This window comes from Triticum dicoccoides, chromosome 7B, assembly GCF_002162155.2.
Source record: "Triticum dicoccoides isolate Atlit2015 ecotype Zavitan chromosome 7B, WEW_v2.0, whole genome shotgun sequence".
NCBI lineage: Eukaryota > Viridiplantae > Streptophyta > Magnoliopsida > Poales > Poaceae > Triticum > Triticum dicoccoides.
In genome coordinates this window covers 361,819,042-361,838,358 of record NC_041393.1, presented here as the reverse complement: position 1 = coordinate 361,838,358, position 19,317 = coordinate 361,819,042, and positions in this window count along the sequence as shown.

The window sequence follows — 19,317 nt, the reverse complement described above, 5'->3', positions numbered from 1 at the left end:
TATATCTTTTAGAGCACGGCAGTGGCTTAATTTTGTAGAAATTGCTAGTCTCTCATGCTTCACTTATATTATTTTGAGAGTCTTTTAGAACAGCATGGTATTTTCTATGGTTATAAAATTGGTCCTAGAATGGTAGGCATCCAAGTTGGGTATAATAAAAACTATCATAGGAAGTGAATTGGATGCTATGATCAATTTGATACTTTATAATTGTTTTGAGATATGGAGGTAGTGATATTAAAGTCATGCTAGTTGGGTGATTGTGAATTTAAAGAATGCTTGTGTTGAAGTTTGTGATTCCTGTAGCATGCACGTATGGTGAACCGCTTTGTGATGAAGTTGGAGCACAATTTTATTTATTGATTGTCTTCCTTATGAGTGGCGGTCGGGGACGAGCGATGGTCTTTTCCTACCAATTTTCGTACATGTCGCTCTTGATTCATTGCATATCCCGGTACACCGCCGGAGGCATTCATATAGAGTCATATCTTGTTCTAGTTTTGAGTTGTAATTCTTGAGTTGTAAATCAATAAAAGTGTGATGATCTTCATTATTAGAGCATTGTCCAGTGAGGAAAGGATGATCGAGACTATGATTCCCCCACAAGTCGGGATGTGACTTCAGACTTTACAAAAGAAAAAAAAGAAAAAAGGAGAAAGGACAAAAAGAAAAAAAAGAGAAAGGCCAAAGAAAAGAAAAAAAAGAAGAAAAAAAGGAAAAAAAGGAAAAAAATGATGAGAGAAAAAGAGAGAAGGGACAATGCTACTATCCTTTTTACCACACTTGTGCTTCAAAGTAGCACCATGATCTTCATAATAGAGAGTCTCCTATGTTGTAACTTCCATATAATAGTTGGAATATTTCATTATAGAACTTGGCTTGTATATTCCAATGATGGGCTTCCTCAAAACGCCCTAGGTCTTCGTGAGCAAGCGAGTTAGATGCACACCCACTTAGTTTCTTTTGTTGAGCTTTCATACATTTATAGCTCTAGTGCATCCGTTGCATGGCAATCCCTACTCACTCACATTGATATCTATTAATGGGCATCTCCATAGCCCATTGATACACCTAGTTGATGTGAGACTATCTTCTCCTTTTTGTCTTCTCCACAACCACCATTCTATTCCACATATAGTGGTATGTCCATGGCTCACGCTCATGTATTGCGCGAAAGTTGAAAAGTTTGAGATTACTAAAGTATGAAACAATTGCTTGTCTTGTCATCGGGGTTGTGCATGATTAAATACTTTGTGTGATGAAGATAGAGAAACAGCCGGACTATATGATTTTGTAGGGATAACTTTCTTTAGCCATGTTATTTTGAGAAGACATGATTACTTTGATTAGTATGCTTGAAGTATTACTATTTCTTATGTCAATATGAACTTTTATTTTGAATCATTTGGATCTGAACATTCATGCCACAATAAAGAAAATTACATTGAGAATTATGCTAGGTAGCATTCCACATCAAAAATTCTGTTTTTATCATTTACCTACTCGAGGACGAGCAGGAATTAAGCTTGGAGATGCTTGATACGTCTCCCACGTATCTAAAAATTTTGATTGTTCCATGCTATTATATTACCCCTTTTGGATGTTTATGGGCTTTATTTTACACATTTATATCATTTTTGGGACTAACCTACTAACCGGAGGCCCAACCTGTATTGCCGTTTTTTTGCCTATTTCAGTATTTCGAAGAAAAGGAATATCAAACGGAGTCCAAACGGAATGAAACCTTTGGGAGCGTGATTTTTGGAATGAACGTGATCCAGAGGACTTGGAGTGCAAGTCAAGAAGCAATCGAGGCGGCTAGGAGATAGGAGGGCGCGCGCACCCCCCTAGGCGCGCCCCCTGTCTCGTGGGCCCCTCGGGTAGCCACCAACGTACTTCTTCCTCCTATATATACCCACGTACCCCGAAAACATCCAGGGAGCCAACAAAAAACAATTTCCACCGCCGTAACCTTCTGTATCCGCGAGATCCCATCTTGGAGCCTTCGCCGGTGCTCCGCCGGAGGGGGAATCGACCATGGAGGGCTTCTACATCAACACCATAGCCTCTCCGATAAGTGATGAGTAGTTTACCACAGACCTTCGGGTCCATAGTTATTAGCTAGATGGCTTCTTCTCTCTTTTTGGATCTCAATACCATGTTCTCCCCCTCTCTTGTGGAGATCTATTCGATGTAACTCTTTTTGTGGTGTGTTTGTTGAGATCTGATGAATTGTGGGTTTATGATCAAGTTTATCAATGAGAAATATTTGAATCTCCTCTGAATTCTTTTATGTATGATTGAGTTATCTTTGCAAGTCTCTTCGAATTATCAGTTTGGTTTGGCCTACTAGATTGATCTTTCTTGCCATGGGAGAAGTGCTTAGCTTTGGGTTCAATCTTGCGGTGTCCTTACCCAGTGACAGCAGGGGTTGCAAGGCACATATTGTATTGTTGCCATCAAGGATAAAAAGATGGGGTTTATATCATATTGCTTGAGTTTATCCCTCTACATCATGTCATTTTTCTTAATGCGTTACTCTGTTCTTATGAACTTAATACTCTAGATGCATGCTGGATAGCGGTCGATGTGTGGATTAATAGTAGTAGATGCAGGCAGGAGTCAGTCTACTTGTCACGGACGTGATGCCTATATACATGATCATGCCTACATAATCTCATAACTATTCGCTTTTCTATCAATTGCTCAACAGTAATTTGTTCACCCACCGTAATACTTATGCTATCTTGAGAGAAGCCACTAGTGAAACCTATGGCCCCCGGGTCTATCTTTTACCATATAATCTTTCTATATACTTTTATTTGCATCTTTACTTTTTCTATCTATATTATAAAATACCAAAAATATATTTATCTTATCATACATCTCTATCAGATCTCACTTTTGCAAGTGGTCATGAAGGGATTGACAACCCCTTTATTGCATTGGTTGCAAGTTCTTTATTTGTTTGTGTAGGTGCGTGGGACTTTTGAGGAGCCTCTTACTGGATTGATACCTTGGTTCTCAAAAACTAAGGGAAATACTTACGCTACTATTGCTGCATCACCCATTCCTCTTCAAGGAAAACCAACGCAAGCTCAAGACGTAGCAGCACGCATCCTAGCGGTTCTTTCTTTGCACTCATCAATAGAAATTTTAATAGCTTTAAGAGTTTCATTAAGATCATGCTTGGGTGGCATAGATCTAATTTTCAAAGAATCAATCTCAACAGAAATTCTATCAACGTTCCTATAGCATTGAATTTTTTCTGAATTAATAAATTCTTTAATATTTTTCTCAAGATCAGAGGGCATATTATTATAATTTCCATAAGAATTATTGTATGAATTACCATAATTATTAGTGGAATTATTAGGAAACAGCCTAGGGTAGAAATTTCCTTTTTACGCGTTATTACCAAAATTGTTCCTACCAAAAAAATTCACATCCATAGATTCATTATTGTTCTAAAAAAAGTAGACAAAGTCATATCATTATGATCAATAGGATCACTGTTACTAGCAAAAAAATTCATAAGTTCATCCATCTTTCCACTCAAGGCATTAATTTCTTCAATCGCATGCACTGTTTTACTAGTGGAAGATCTTTTGATATGCCATTGAGAGTAATTATCCATAATATTATCTGGGAGTATCTGTTAATGTGATTTTCATAAAAGTAGCTCCCATGGATGGATCTAAAAGATTTCTAGATGCAAGATTCAATCGGGCATAAATTTTTTGTATGATCATCCATAAACTTAAACAATGAGTAGGGTAATTTCTTATCATCAATTTCATCCTCTCCCAAGATTGTGTAACATGTTCATGATCAAGTTTCTTAAAATTCATTATATCATCCCTAAGGGAGATGATCTTAGCGGGAGGAAAATACTTAGAAATAAAAGCATCTTTACACTTATTCCGCGAATCAATACTATTTTTAGGCAAAGATGAAAACTAAGTTTTAGCATGATCTCGTAGTGAGAATGGAAATAGCTTCAATTTAACAATATCATTACCCGTTACTTTCTTATTTTGCATATCACACAACTCAACGAAAGTATTTAGATGGGATGCGGCGTCTTCACTAGGAAGGCCAGAAAATTGATCTTTCATAACAAGATTCAGCAAAGCGGCATTAGTTTCAAAAGATTTTGCACTAGTGGCGGGAACAATTGGAGTACTAATAAAATCATTATTATTAGTATTGGAAAATTCACACAACTTGGTATTTTCTTGAGACTGTGTGACAAAGCAAGCAATCTAGCACATGAGCAAACGAAAAGGCGAATGGAAAAAGGGCGAATAAAAAGGCAAATCTTTTTGTGTTTTATGAAATCGTTTTAGAAGTGGAGGAGAGGAAAATGAGAGGCGAATGAAAAATAATGTAATGGAAGAGATGGGAGTTTATGGTGGGTACTTCATAGGCTTGATGTAGATCTCCCCAGCAACGACGCCAGAAATTATTCCTGCTACTTCTTTAGCTTGCGTTGGTTTTTTCCTTGAAGATGAAAGGTTGATGCAGCAAAGTAGAGATAAGTATTTCCCTCCATTAAGAACGAAGGTACCAATCCAGTAGGAGATACACGCAAGTCTCCAATCTATGCACTTGCACAAACAATCAAACACTTGCACCCAGCGCGATAAAGGGGTTGTCAATCCCTTCACAGTCACTTGCAACGGTGAGATCTGATAGAGATAGATATAAAAGATTACAAAAACGTAAAACAAAATAAAAGTAAATAAATTGCAGACATGTATTTTGGGAGTTTTTGTTTATAGATCTGAAAATATATGATGGAAAATAGACCCAGGGGCCATTGGTTTCACTAGAGGCTTCTCTCTTGAAGGCAAATAATACGGTGGGTGAACAAACTACTGTCAAGCAATTGATAGAAAAGCTCAAAGTTATGATAATATCTAAGTCAATGATGCATATAGGCATCGATTCCGTGTCAAGTAGACTGAAACGGTTCTACATCTACTACTATTACTCCATGCATCAACCGCTATCCAGCTGCATCTAGAGTATTAAGTTCATAAGAACGTAGTAACACCTTAAGTAAGATGACATTATGTAGAGGGATAAACTCAAGCAGTATGATGAAAACCCCATCTTTTTACCCTTGATCGCAACAATACAATATGTGCCTCACTACCCCTACTTTGTCACTGGGTGAGGACACCGCAAGATTTGAACCCAAAACTAAGCACCTCTCCCATTGCAAGAAGAACCAATCTAGTTGGCCAAACAAAACTGATAATTCGAAGAGAAACACAAAGATATCAAATCATGAATATAAGAAATCAAAGAAGATTCAAATAATATTCATAGATAAACTGATCATAAACCCACAATTCATCAGATCTCGACAAACACACCGCAAAAGAATATTACACCGGATAGATCTCCAAGAACAACAAGGAGAACATGGTATTGAGGATCAAAGAGAGAGAAGAAACATCTACTCCCTCCGTCCCATAATATAGGACATTTTTTGACACAAGTGTAGTGTCAAAAAATGTCTTACATTATGGTACGGAGGGAGTAGCTACTAGATATGGTCCCATAGGTCTATGGTAAAGTACTCACGCTTCATCGGAAGGGCAATAGAGTTGATGTAGAAGCCCTCCGTGACCAAATCCCCCTCCGGCAGGATGTCGGAAAAGGACCCAAGATGGGATCTCACAGGAACAAAAGGTTACGGCAGTGGAAAAGTATTTTGGTGGACACTTCTGCTGGTTTGGGAATATTTCTGAATTTATAGGCCAAAGATTAGGGTTGGAGGAGTCCTGTGGGGCCCACAAGCCAGGGCGCGCCCCCCTAGGGCGTCCTCAAGGCTTGTGGAGCCCTCGGGACTCTTCTGCCTTCCTCTCCAAGTCCTACATGTGTCTTCTGGTCCAAGAAAAATCATCGCGGAAGTTTTTTATTCTGTTTGGACTACATTTGGTATTCCTTTTCTGTTAAGCTCAAAACAAGGAAAAACAGAAACTGGCACTGGGCTCTAGGTTAATAAGTTAGTCCCAAAAATAATGTAAAATAGCATATTAATGCATATAAAACATCCAAAATAGATAATATAATAGCATGGAATAATAATAAAAGTATAGATACGTTGGATACATATCAAGCAGCACTGTGAGATGGAATCAAGAAGAAAATGCAGCGATTAGTCTAGAACCTCTTTGGTTGCGTTGATTAGGCATCAGCTTCATCCGAGGAATCGGTGGTGCTGCTCTTTCGATGGTGCAGGTGAAGACGACGCTGTGGGAATGGAGGTGGTGCGATAGACAAGGTGAACATCGGGGAACCTCCTTGGAGGTGGAGGACAGGGTGGCTGAACCGGCGGGATGATGACATAAATGGTGGGTCCTCATCCAGTGCGGTGGATGAGGGACGTCGAGCTGTTGCAATGGATGATGTCAGCAGGGAAGAGGCTCCGGCTGGGTGGTGGATGGAGGAGGTTGTGGGGCTTTGCGGGTTTTCACGGCCTCGGTGTACGAATGGGGGTGGAGGAGATGGGAGGGGGAACCATGGCTTAGGGACGTGCTTGTACAAAATGTGGGGTAAGTTACGAAGTACCCCCACCAATTTTAACTAGGAGGTTCTTTCGGTTAAGGGCTATCACGGGAATTTTGCTCGTCGGGATTTCGCAGGATTCACGCATGTTATAATTTGGGATAGCAAGGCATGGGTTGAGATGGAGGGAGTTTTCAGAGCACAACAAGACAAAGAGATATCTAAAAAATTCGGGATAACATGGCGTGGATAGAAGAGGTGGGAGTTTCGCAGCACAATAGATAGAGATGCTAGCTTGAAATTTCGGCATAACAATACACGGCTTGAAATTTCGTGAGAAGAAGCTTAACGTGTACAAAAAAACAAAACAAATGATAATTCGCACCCCACTATAGAGAGCCATGTCCCATTTTACTATATTACTACAAATGCCATTCAAAAACAACAACAAAAAACTTAAAAAATCGGGAGAACAAGCTTAACGTGTACAATACCAAATCAATTTGCACTTCCCTCAATAATAATAAAACAATTCATACGGTCTAGCATATGGACAAAATTTGAGTACATTTTCCGACAAAATTTGAGTACATTTTCCCTGTTTGAATGGGATTGTACTCGGGTTAAATATACAACCATCTAAATATTATCTTCACAACACATGACATGAATATAGGAGTAGTAAATTCCCATATAAATATGTGTATCCATTTTTGGTTGAATTCAAATCATAGTACATGTATGCTCTAGCTAGATGTTCGTAATATAAACCATGTATGATACCATTTACAATGTGTTTAACACGCACAACACACACACACCCCATTTAGATATGAGCTGCAAAGGCCACCCATCATCTCCAATTTGAATAGTGTGTACATGCATGGATGCAATGTGGCCAAATGATGCCTGCCATTAGTATCTCAAATTCAAATTAGTTGGACCTTGTTCAATGCGTATACGGGATAACATGCTATATTCAAAACCACATCATGCATATCTCAATTATATTCATGCATGCATGGGTTTCAAACATCATGATCTCTTATTCAAATATTTGAATTCAACTTTACATTGATTATGATCTCACCAAGTCTTTTACACCCACACAGTCATCTTCTCTTTATAGTTGTACCACTAACTTTATCTCGTGCATGCATGCACACACACTACCACTCAACATTATCCATTGCACACATGCAATCTTTTTCCACACAAACCGGTCGATCTATATCTCTAGTCAGGTCTCACCCTCTTTCCCATGTACACATCGATCAATCTACCTCTCTATGTAGGACTACATAGCTAATACACACACATTATCTATCCGTCATCTCCCTCTCATCATCCATGCCTTCCGCTTCATCTCTCGGACGCGCGCACAGTGGCGAAGACAGGTGGCAGCAAGGGCCCTGGCTCGCCTAACATCACTATATTGAGGCTAATATGAATGTGATCAGTAGATCAATTGCTGGTAAAATGGTTTAAGTTGATGAATTGGCCCTCCCCATCAAGGATTAGCAATGCATGGCCCCCTAGCTCATTTAATATTCATGGCTCCGCCACTACGCGCAACCGCGCACATTCTCGCCCCCTCTCTTTAAATATCGATCACGCACTTGTACACTCCTTCCCAGTCTCCCTCCACTTAGCCCCTCCCACCATCTTCCAGCACCCCCATATCCCAGTGCTTGTATGCTCGTAGAGCTCTTCCCCTCTATCTGTCTCTATCGATATCTCGCGCAGTTGACGCCTCCCCTCCCTTCCCGTATATCACCCCGGCCCAATCACATACATGTATGTATATAGGCCTCTCTTTCAAACAAATTGCATTGACACATATTCTCTCATCATATCTCAGCATCTCTAACACACGGACTACATGTACGAAAGAGAAGAGGTGCACACATGCACTTGTTCCCATGTACAAACGCGCGGGTGCACGGTGGAGCACATTTGTACAAAAAATGTGCGTGTAAAAAATGCTTTAGATGATGTGCCACTAGTCTATATCTATACCTCTATATCTAGATCTATATCTATACCCCTATATAGTGTGCAGATAACTTTGAAAGATGGTCATTGGATGAAGCCAATCCGACGGTGCAGAGATGGCAAATCCGAGCACTAATGGCCATTGGATATCATCTACATTGAGTGAATTGCAAAAAAACACCACATTTGAAGTTGTGACACCAATTTGCCACCACATTCTTAGCGCCTCCCAAAAATCCACCACTTTCCTTGTTAATTTTCTCAATAAAATCAAATGACTGTTTTGAGGCTATTAACATGATTTCTGACATGGTTGTCCCACCGGTCAGGTGTCACGTCGGTCGAACCACACGACGAGTTGGTTGACGATCGTTAGGTGAAAACATCGCGCTCTCCCATCTATCTTCTTGCACCATTCCTCTTTCCCTCGACTCTCTCTCTCCCTCTTTGTCGTGCGATGGCGGCGGCGGCTATGAGTCAGTCGGTGGCGGAGGGACCGCGAGGCGAGGATGATAGGTTCTCGGAGGTAGATACCTGGCTCGGTAGCCGCAGTTTGCCAACTCAGCGAGCCCTCTCGCTGAAGCGATCCCCTTGTTTGAACTCTAGACAGTGGGAGAACCTCCCACTATTAATTTAATTAGATATAGGTTAGAACTGTACAAGACAGTGTTACATTTTTACATCAAGCCCACAAGGAGGGGGTAGAGGGGAGGGGTAATTTTTGTATAGAGTAAGTGTAGGGCAGAGGTAAGGAACTATGCTAGGGTAGACTATCTAGTATGGTAGTAATGAAAACTTGCTTGTCTTCTTTGACCCTATATTTCAGAAGGGCAAAGTCTTCCTTGAATCTCAGTAGCCAAGATCTTGTGGTGGGGGTAATCCTTCTCAAATGCTTGTTATTTCTTTCTTTCCAGATACTCCAGGAAGCTTGTAGGAAAACCTCTAGGGACATGTGTTGGTTCCATCCTTTCTTGGCATCCTCAGTTTGATCCTATATCGATCTTTGACTTCCCTAGTATATGTTTAGTTTGGACCAACATTGGTTATTAAAATCACAGTGTAAGATCGTATGATCGACACTTTCTTGAATTGGTTTCTCGCATAGAATGCAGTTGAAGTTGTCTCTGATGTTGTAATGTCGTCTCTCGAGCATGTTGCGTGTATTTAAGCGATCAGACATAAGCAGCCAACTGAAAACCTTGATTTTCATCCTTACTTTGGATTTCCATAGCCAGGGGTATGCTTTATGTGCTCTCGTATCTCTAAAAAGGAAGCTATAGTATTTTCTGGAAGTACAGACATGCGAGCCCCATGTGTATGACCAACTGTCTTTAGAAATGGGGGTTTCCACCATTCTAGTGTTGCCCATGATTCTCTGGAGATCATGTACCTATTCAAACGCCTGTGTGAATAGGGGAAGGTGAAATTCTGCTCTGAGAGAAGTCATCTTCAAGAAATCCTTCACCGAGATGTCCCCGTGTATTGCATAGGAGAAGACTCTAGGGTGTGAGTCAGCTAGTATATTGTATCTGCAGAGATCTTTCCACATCATAGCTATGTCTCCCTTTCTGATCTGGACTTTGGTAATGCCACAATAGATTAGAGCGAGTTTTAGTGTTTCTTTCCACCGGGATGATCCAAATGGATCATTTGCATGAGGGATTTTGTCATTGTAGTATGTTGGACAAATGAGCTCTACCCAGCGGAGATCAAGTCTGTTGTAGAATTTATGGAGGTATTTAGGGAACAGAGCATCATTTTGGATTTTTAAACTTAAGACAGTAAGCCCTCCACTTTTCTTGGGTTTACAAACCATGTCCCAGGCAGCTAGGAAATTATAAGAGTCTTCATTATCTGTTTTCTTGAGCCAAAGACACTTCCTGCGAATTTTGTCAAGTAGTTTAACGATCTTAGGAGGAAGTTTGAGGGTGCAAAGAGCAAATATGATCAATGACGTGGTGGTTGAGTTCAATAGGGATAGCTTGGCTCCATATGACATCATTGAGAGAGTTGAGGTGAGACATCGCTCCACTTTGCAGACTAATGGTATCATGTCTTGGACAGAGGGTTTTGTCGTTTTGAGGGGAAGCCCTAGATACATGAATGGCATTGTGCGTACGTTATAGCCAAAGATAGCATCGGTGTCTGCACTGAGAAGTTGATCACAATTTATAGGCACCAGGTTTGACTTGTGGAAGTTAATTTTCAGACCAATCGAGGAGGCATATTTCTGTAGGATGTCTTTGATTGTTCTTGCTTGGTCCCGATCAGCGGGCATGACCAAGATCATGTCATCGGTGTATTGAATGATGGGGTAATCCATTTGGCTAGTTTGAGGGAAGGGGATATTAATTGCAACTTTCCAGAATTCATCATTTATGGTCGCTTGTAAGAGATTAGCCGCAAGCACAAAGATAAGAGGAGAGAGAGTGTCCCCTTAGCGAAAACCACATTCACAATAAAATTGTCTGCCCGGCACTCCATTAAGGAGTACAGATGGTTTCCATGAGGAAAAGATGGTACGGATCCAATTAAGCCATCTGTCGTTGAATCCCATGTGTCTCATTATTTCAATCATTGCTTCGTTTTTGATCGTGTCAAATGCCTTTGCGAAGTCTAGTTTGAGTAAAACTGTTTCTTTCTTGGACACCTAACATTGGTGAATATACTCGAACGCCCATGCAAGATAGTCTGTTGTGGATCTTCCCTTGATGAATCCATATTGATTTTTGTGAATGATCTTGAGAATAACCACTTGAAGGTGATTGAATAGTACCTTGGTGATTACTTTCAGGCAACAGTTAAGTAAAGTGAACGGACGAAAGTTGTTGATAGTTGACGGGGAGGAGATTTTTGGTATCAAAGTAATGAATCCCTCATTGATACTTTCTATATTCAATCCTCCCTCAAAGAATTAGGAGCACAACTTGTAGAAATCCTCTTTTATTATATGCCAGCAAGATTTTAGAAATAAGCCAGTGAATCCGTCGGGTCCTGGTGCCCTATCTGTTGGCATTTCATTGATGACTTCATCAATTTCACCATTTGTAAATGGGACTGTTAGCTCTTCTTGCCCTTCTATACTTTTGATTATGCTTGGTAGATCAAATTTTATTTCATATTGTTTGGAGGTTCCTAGTCTATCTTTGAAAGATTGAAAAATGACTGTTTCTGTACCTATGTACTCTTCCACCACTGTTCCATCCTCAAGTTCCAGTGTGGCAATGTTATTGTGCCTGTATCTCTCAGAAGCCAAAGCTTTTAGCATTTTGGGTTGTTCATCACCAAAGCGGATCCACCAGATTGTGCAACGTTTTTTTCCAGTACTATTTTTGGTAAGAAATTAGTCTCAGCAGATGGTTCTTGAGTATTCTTTTAAAATTAATTTCTAGGATGGTGAGATTTCTTTTGTTCTAATGTGCATCAAGTTCTGATAGAGCTTTATTTGAATTTTCAATATCAAGAGAAAGCCTGGATATATGTTTGCTCCAATGTTTTAATTCATACCTGAGAGATTTCAACATTCTACTAAGTGGAGTAGCCGAGTTTGTAGCGTTAACAGGCCAAGCCCGGACATTGAAAACCAGATCCATAAAGCCTGGGTGATCAATACAGTATGATGTAAATCTGAATAGTTTACTTCGAGGATGGAGATTTCAATGATTATCACACATGGTATATGATCCGAGACCGGTTTTCCCAAGGGCTTGACTGTGGTGTTTGGGTAGTTTGTCGTCCAATTTATAGATGCAAGGAACCAATCAAGCTGTTTGAGGAGTGGATTTTGTTGCATATTCCTCCATGTGTATGTTCTACCCTTTATTGCTAATTCAACTAGCGATTGTGTGCGTATGAAATCATTAAAGATGACCATATCATTTATGTTTCCACCAGGTTTGTTTCAATTATCAGGGCTATGGATATATTTAAAAACGCCAATGAGAGGCCAATCTTCAGTGCTAGGGCTGTGCAGGTTTAGGAGTCAGTTTGTGTATATGGTTCTATTCTCACCTTGGCACGGTCCATAGATGTTTACTAAGGTCGAAGCTTGAGCCGTCTGCGTAGATTAAAATTTGATCACTAGGGCAAAATCTTCCATAGCAATGACTATCCCTGTGAAAAGTGCATTGTTCCAAATTGTGACAATGCCTCCCGAAGCACCATTAGAGGGAATGAACGCAAACTTAACAAATCGTTTAGGGAAGTAGGATTTAATGAACGACATATCAATGCTAGACTTTTTAGTTTCCTGTAGGCAAATTATAGCACATCCACTAGAGGAAATAGCATTAGATAGCGCCAAAAGTTTTTTATTTGAGTTCAAACCATGAACGTTGCAACAAAGGACATTCCAATTGCATAAAAGTACCATAGTGAATGAAATAAAGTGCTAGGAAATTATGCAGAGGAGGAAGATCCTCCCATCTCTTTGGAGGCCATCATGGCTTCTTCAAAGAGCTCCTCGGGTGGTATGGCACATTTGCTGGATACCCACCTGCTGGATTACTTCCATTGGAGTTGGTGGTGGAATATGTACATCATTAATTTTAGTAATCACTACTAAGGACTTTGCATCGGGAACAACCCTTGGCTTGACCTTGGAAGGTTTCTTCTTGGTGTCAGTCACCTGACGAATTTTAAAACCATCAAACTTATTTGATCTGGAGCTTCTACTCACATTTAAAGTTAATTCAGCTGCTTTGCCTTTCCCCTTTCTTGTCATGGCAGCGGAAGAGATTGAGTCATTCACAGGTCCAGTAAATGGAATCAAATCAGGATTCTGAAGCTGCTAGGAGTGGTTCAGCGCAGATGCATCTCTAGGGGTTGGGCATGGAACAAGAAGAGCCTCATCTGGAGCATGAACAGGTGTTTCCACCAATGGTGCAAAACAAGTCTCTAGTGCAAGTTGGGTGTCTTGAGCAAGGTCAGTTAATGTAGCAATTGTTTCCCTACGAACGGCTTCCGCACTGCCATAGTACAATTGGTGATCAGAGTAGTGAGAGTGCCATCAACAAAGGTCTGGCTTGTGACTGAATTGACTAAAAACCCTCCTCATCTTTAGTGACAGTAAGATGAATAGAAATGCTAGCCTACCTGAGCCCATAACCATCATCCCATGGACCATAGGAGGCCAGGATGGGCATAATAGAGCTAGACAGGAAGTTTTTGATGCGTAGAACTGGTATGAATTCATTAAACATAAGAGAAGAAACCATTTCTCCCTGGGCAGACATCTGTAACTGTAAACCTGCATTAGAAACTGAGAGGTCCAGATGAACTGCATGTGGCTGCAGAGACTGCTACAATTGTGCACTGGTGTTACTATTTTCCCAAGAGATGAAAGCAAAGATGATATTCTATGGCACCATCACATAACTGTCAGAGCCATCACTAGATTCAGAACTTCCATGTGCAGAAATAGAATCGTTTGATGCAAGGCCAGGGCTGTCATGAAGATTGTTAGCTGGTGTGATACCGTCTTGGACTTACAAACCTACCTGAGCCAACAAAGATTGAAAGTTATAGAGTGCTAGAGGTGCAGGATCGGGGGCTGGCCATACACACTAGTTATCTTGGAACTAAATGTCAGGGCCTTGATCCATTACAACATTATCACCAATTTGATGCTCATTCACATATCCATTACCCTTCTGGGCCATCCAATTATCCAGTTGCATCTGATACATCTGCTCAGCATTGAGTCCATCTCCATAGAGCGGGTGCGGAACTCCATTAGCTGGGGGAGGATCTTCTCCTGCCGGTGGAACTTCTGGTAGGTGGGCATTCCAATCACTGCTGCAGAGCATGGTGACTACAGCAGTCCAGCATTTCCTCTCCCCACCTAGCTGCCCAACGATGAAACTTTTGGGAACCAGTCGCATATGGTTTATTCTAGCTTTGATCAAAACAATCTTAGGTTGGCTCTTGGGCTTTACCAATGAACCATGCACCCAAACCTATCCATGGATCTATGCACATAATGATATGTTTGATAGTCATATGGAAATCCTACATACATGATCCAAACCTTAGGACCATAGGTTGTCAGACGCATATTCAAAGCAGCATCATGCGGGACAAAGGAAACAATCGTGTTGTTGGAATTCTCATCTTCAACATCTATTTCAAAAGTAGTACCAACAATAGTGTCTCTAACTAAAGGGTCACTGCAACCATGGATGGCAATGCCCAGGGGATGATCATCCACTTCTGTGGGGATAAAGTGTGACTCATGTAGCAAACCTGTGATCATCTGACGAAGGGCAGCCTTTTGGTGATGTGGAACATGCCGATTCACCTCCACTATGGCGAGGAAGTCATGGTTGAGCGGCGGAACAGGGTGCACCGCCATATCACCCCGAACCACTCTGGCTTCAGGACCAAGCTGGATAGTCATGCCGTGCGGGATGTACGGCACCACATTGACAGGGTAGTTCGCCATTGTTGTGTTGCTTGTGGTTGAGTCAGAGCTTGGGTTTGGGAGAGAGGGAGGGGTGGATTGTGGAGCGGGGACATAGGAGGAGGAGAGTCATATCGACATGTCTCTTACCTTTGGGTATCCACCTCCAAACTTGTCGTCGTGCGAATGGCCGATAGGAGTTGGCCAGGTGTGTAGGATCCCGAGCGCGGTTGTATCCAACGGCTGTGCTTGCTCGGGTGTTGTTTTGAAAACCATCATCCGGGATGTCCCTAGCAGGGACAGAATCTTCATAATGGTGATTTTTAGTTGATTTGACCACACATGTCGTCAAATGGTGCGAGGAACTAGGGGCGTTGGTAAATGATTCCACCAAATGGGTTGATATAGCAAAATTTTCCAATGGGGGGGGGATTTCCTTCATTGTGAGTATGGTAGAAATCTTGTAAATCTGTATCCAAATTGGAATCAACAAGATGATTTGATTTGGGATTCCAGAAGAAAGATGCTGCAGCGATGCCAAAAATATTTTTCTTTGTGTGTCCCAGGAAGGAGCAAAACGAACAATGCCAATTTGAGGGGCAATCGAAAGACTCGTGGGAGTTTGCTAAACAAATATTGCATGGTCTGTGGGCTATAATGGATGTATGACGCGCAAGCCCACTGATAGTATCCATCATTTTTGTCCCAAGTGTCGTGTCGAGGCCCAGTCTTCAATGGATTCAGAGTCCAGATCACAATAATGTTCCATATTGCGCTTTTGACCACACTAGGCACATATAGTTAATTTTTTATGAATAAAGGCCGAAGGCGGGATTGAGTTCAGGGACTAGATTGACGCAATTTGACCATCATCATAACCAGCCTGTCGGTAGTCCATAATGTGCAATAAGATGAAATCCAGAATAGAGTCCCAATTATTAATCCTAAAATTAATTCCCTGAATATAGGTATGTCCATACATGACTTGGCATTAATTGTAGCATGAACTTTGCCAAAAGTAATAGTTTCATGCACGTTCAAATTTAGTACAGGGAGTGGATCAAAGCTACCAATCTTCACACCACTAGGATTTGAGGATTCAACAGTATGAGAATGGGTCAAGAAGTTCAAATTTGATTTTATGGACATTGGCGAGCGAGCTGAAACTTCAACAATTTCTTTGTCCAAATGCCAATGTAAATCAGGTGGGGTGAACTCCCAAGCAGAATGTCCGAACAGATTGAAATGACATACAAAGTTGGGCCAAACTCTAGCCTTTAAGCCATATATGAAATGCCCCCACTTGATTAGAAGCCACAGAGAATCAAAATTGATGGCCAGCCAAATGCTTAACATCAAAACCAATGCAGAGCCGCCAATACAACATTGAAGGGCAATGCCCACAAATTCAACCGAGAGTGAAAAGCTTGCCAAAGAAAAAGAGTCCACCAGGAAGAACTCCTTCTGAGAATCATCGGGAGAGAAGTGAACAGTGGATCCAGACCTTGAACGCACCTGTGCCTCCACTGCTAGACGAGGGGAGAAATCCCAATGTAGTACTACCTCCACTGCCCCTTCGCCCCCTTTGATGCCGGAGTGGGACATTGAGCAGCATGCGACAGTGGCCTTAGCACGCAAGATACGGGCTACTGGCTTGGGAGGAGGCCATCAGTGGGCTTCAGGGTTTGGCGCCGTGTAGTAAGATTTCTTCCTCCTCCACCTCCCTCTGTCAGGGTTACTGTAATCATTGGATTTTGATTTTCAGGCTACATATAGTGCATATTTCTGTTGGTTTTAGGTCTACAGGTAGTGCACTTTTTGGCTTTGTTATAGGGTTGTTAGATTTTAGGAGATTTTAGGGCTGTTAAATTTTAGGGTTTTCTTTACTGAAGATTATTGTTTGTTTACTCAAGTGTTCTAGCTGATATAGTTAATATGTTCTCTGTATAACATGTTACAGTATTTAAAATTGAATCAATCAAGGAGTAGGAATTATAGTTAAGGTTTAGGGTTTTATGCATGATTGCTTTGTTTAATCCTTGTTTACTACACTTAATTGTTGTCCTCTAAATTATGTGCAAGCTTTGATAGTGCATATGAGTGTTTGTTCAAAAAAGTGTGCAATCTAAAACAACTAATATATTTTCTGTATAACATGTTACATTATTAAAACTAAATCAATCAAGCACTAATTCTCCTCAATTTTCTATAGTTTTGATGATGAGATATGGGAAATAAGGTACCATTTTCAAGGGAGAGAGAACTTGGAAATGACTAATTCTTTGTCAGAAATTACTTATATTAACATGTTAGCACTGCTGGAGACTGAAGAGGGATATACTGAAGATGACCACATGTTCTATGTGAAAGAAGAGGGAAAGGGGGCAGCAGGTGCAGGTTATTGATAGTGAAGAGAGGGTGGAGGAGATGCTAGACCAGTATGCTGGGTAGAAGGTGCTCAACATAACTGTAATTAAGGCTAGTGAGCCTAATCCAGAAGATTTTAATAGGGCAAATGTTGTGGAGGAACAAGTACCAATAGACCATGTGGGGGATTCCAACATTATTTCTATAGATCAGACATGAGTATTGTTCCCCTTTGTCCAGTCTAGCAGTGAGAAACTATATGATGTGCCTATTGCTGTTGCGGTGCCAGGTGAAGAGGTTGCTTATATTAACACACAAGAGGGCATGAATTTGAAAAAAAAGCAAAGGGCAAAGAGAAAATACAGGATGATGTTGGCCCCTCTGATGATGAAGGGTTTGTTGATTTGAACTGGTATGAGTACAAAGAGGAAGAGCATGACATAGGCAATGAGGAGGAAGATGAAATCATTGAGAAGTTGAAGCAGAAAAGGAAACATAGAGAGGATCATATGCATCACTTTGAAGGAGACACAGAAGTGGAAGAGATGTGCCCAGAGGCAGAGGACTCAGACACATAACCTGAAACACCACTTCCTCAATCATTCAAGAAAGTAGGCAAACCAGGCCCCACTACAAGATCCCACCATGAAGCTGACATTGAGGTAATTCCTGATTTCATTCCATCAGATGATTCAGCTTATTTCCTTGGGGACTATGGCATCAGTGAATCAGATGATGAGTCGGGTATGCATCCTCTCCCACTGCCTTGTGGAAGGAAGAGTCAAGCCAAGAGGGCCAAGACTAGGATCTGGTATGATGAGAGCAAGCCAGTTGCTCATGAGCAACTTTGCTTGAGTTTGTGCTTCACATATGTGTATCAGTTTAGAAGAGCACTAAGGAATTATCATATCATAAACCTTAGAAATTTCCATTACCATATGATCTGCAAAGATAGGATCATTTTGCATTGCATAGAAAGGGAGAGTGGGTGTCCTTTTTTTCATGAATGCTTCAAAATAGACCAGGAGAATACATTCTGCATCAAGAAGATGATGTTGCACACTTGTGGTGCACATGGAGAAAAAACAAAAGTGACAGTTGGCTGGATGTCCAGAACCTATGAGCGGTAACTGAGAGATAATCCAAGGGCTGGAGTTGATGCACTGCTAAAAAGAACAAAGACTAAGTATGGGTTGTAAGTGCCAAAGACCAAGGCCTACAGGGCAAGGTCACTGGCCATTGAAGTGGTGGAAGGTGACATCACAATACACAAGGTTTAGGGATTATCTTCAAGATGTGCTTGATACCAACCCTGGGAGCAGATGCATTGTCACTACCACAGAGCTAGGGCTCCATCCTAGTCCAAATCCTAGGTTCCACTACATGTTCTACTGTCTGAATGCTTCAAAAGAAGATTTCTTGAATGGGTGTAGGCCCTTTATAGGTATTATATACATTTTACATTACTCGAGTTCATAATGTTATTGTCAATTATCTTGTACTTAAAATATACTCATTTCACTTCCCATATCACTACAAAAAAAGACACATCCGTGACATTTTGGGCCGAACGAATTTTTTTTCTGTCATACATATGACACTTCTATGACGATAATTGTGACAAAACCCGGTATCATCATAGATGTGGTGGGCTCCTACTTCTATGACAAAAAATCATGACAGAAAATGGGTTTTTCGTCCTGGGCAGGCCGGAGACGCAGCTGCATGACATTCTTTGGGTCGTCCATGACAGAAAAACCCGTGGTAGAAGCGAGGCCGAGGAAAATTTCGGGGAGTTGCCAGTTACGGTGGGAGGTCGGGGGTCGAGCAATGCGCGTTTCTCTCATACACGTACGCGCGTGTGTGCGAGGCATTGGCTCTAACTGAACCAGAGCGAGGCGTTGGGCTCTAACTAAATCCGAGCGATTGCACTACAGGCTACACGTTACTGAACCCGAGTGATCGATCGATGGCTGTTAACTGAACCCGATCGAGCGATTCCTTCGCTACTACTGCTAAATGAAGCCGATCGA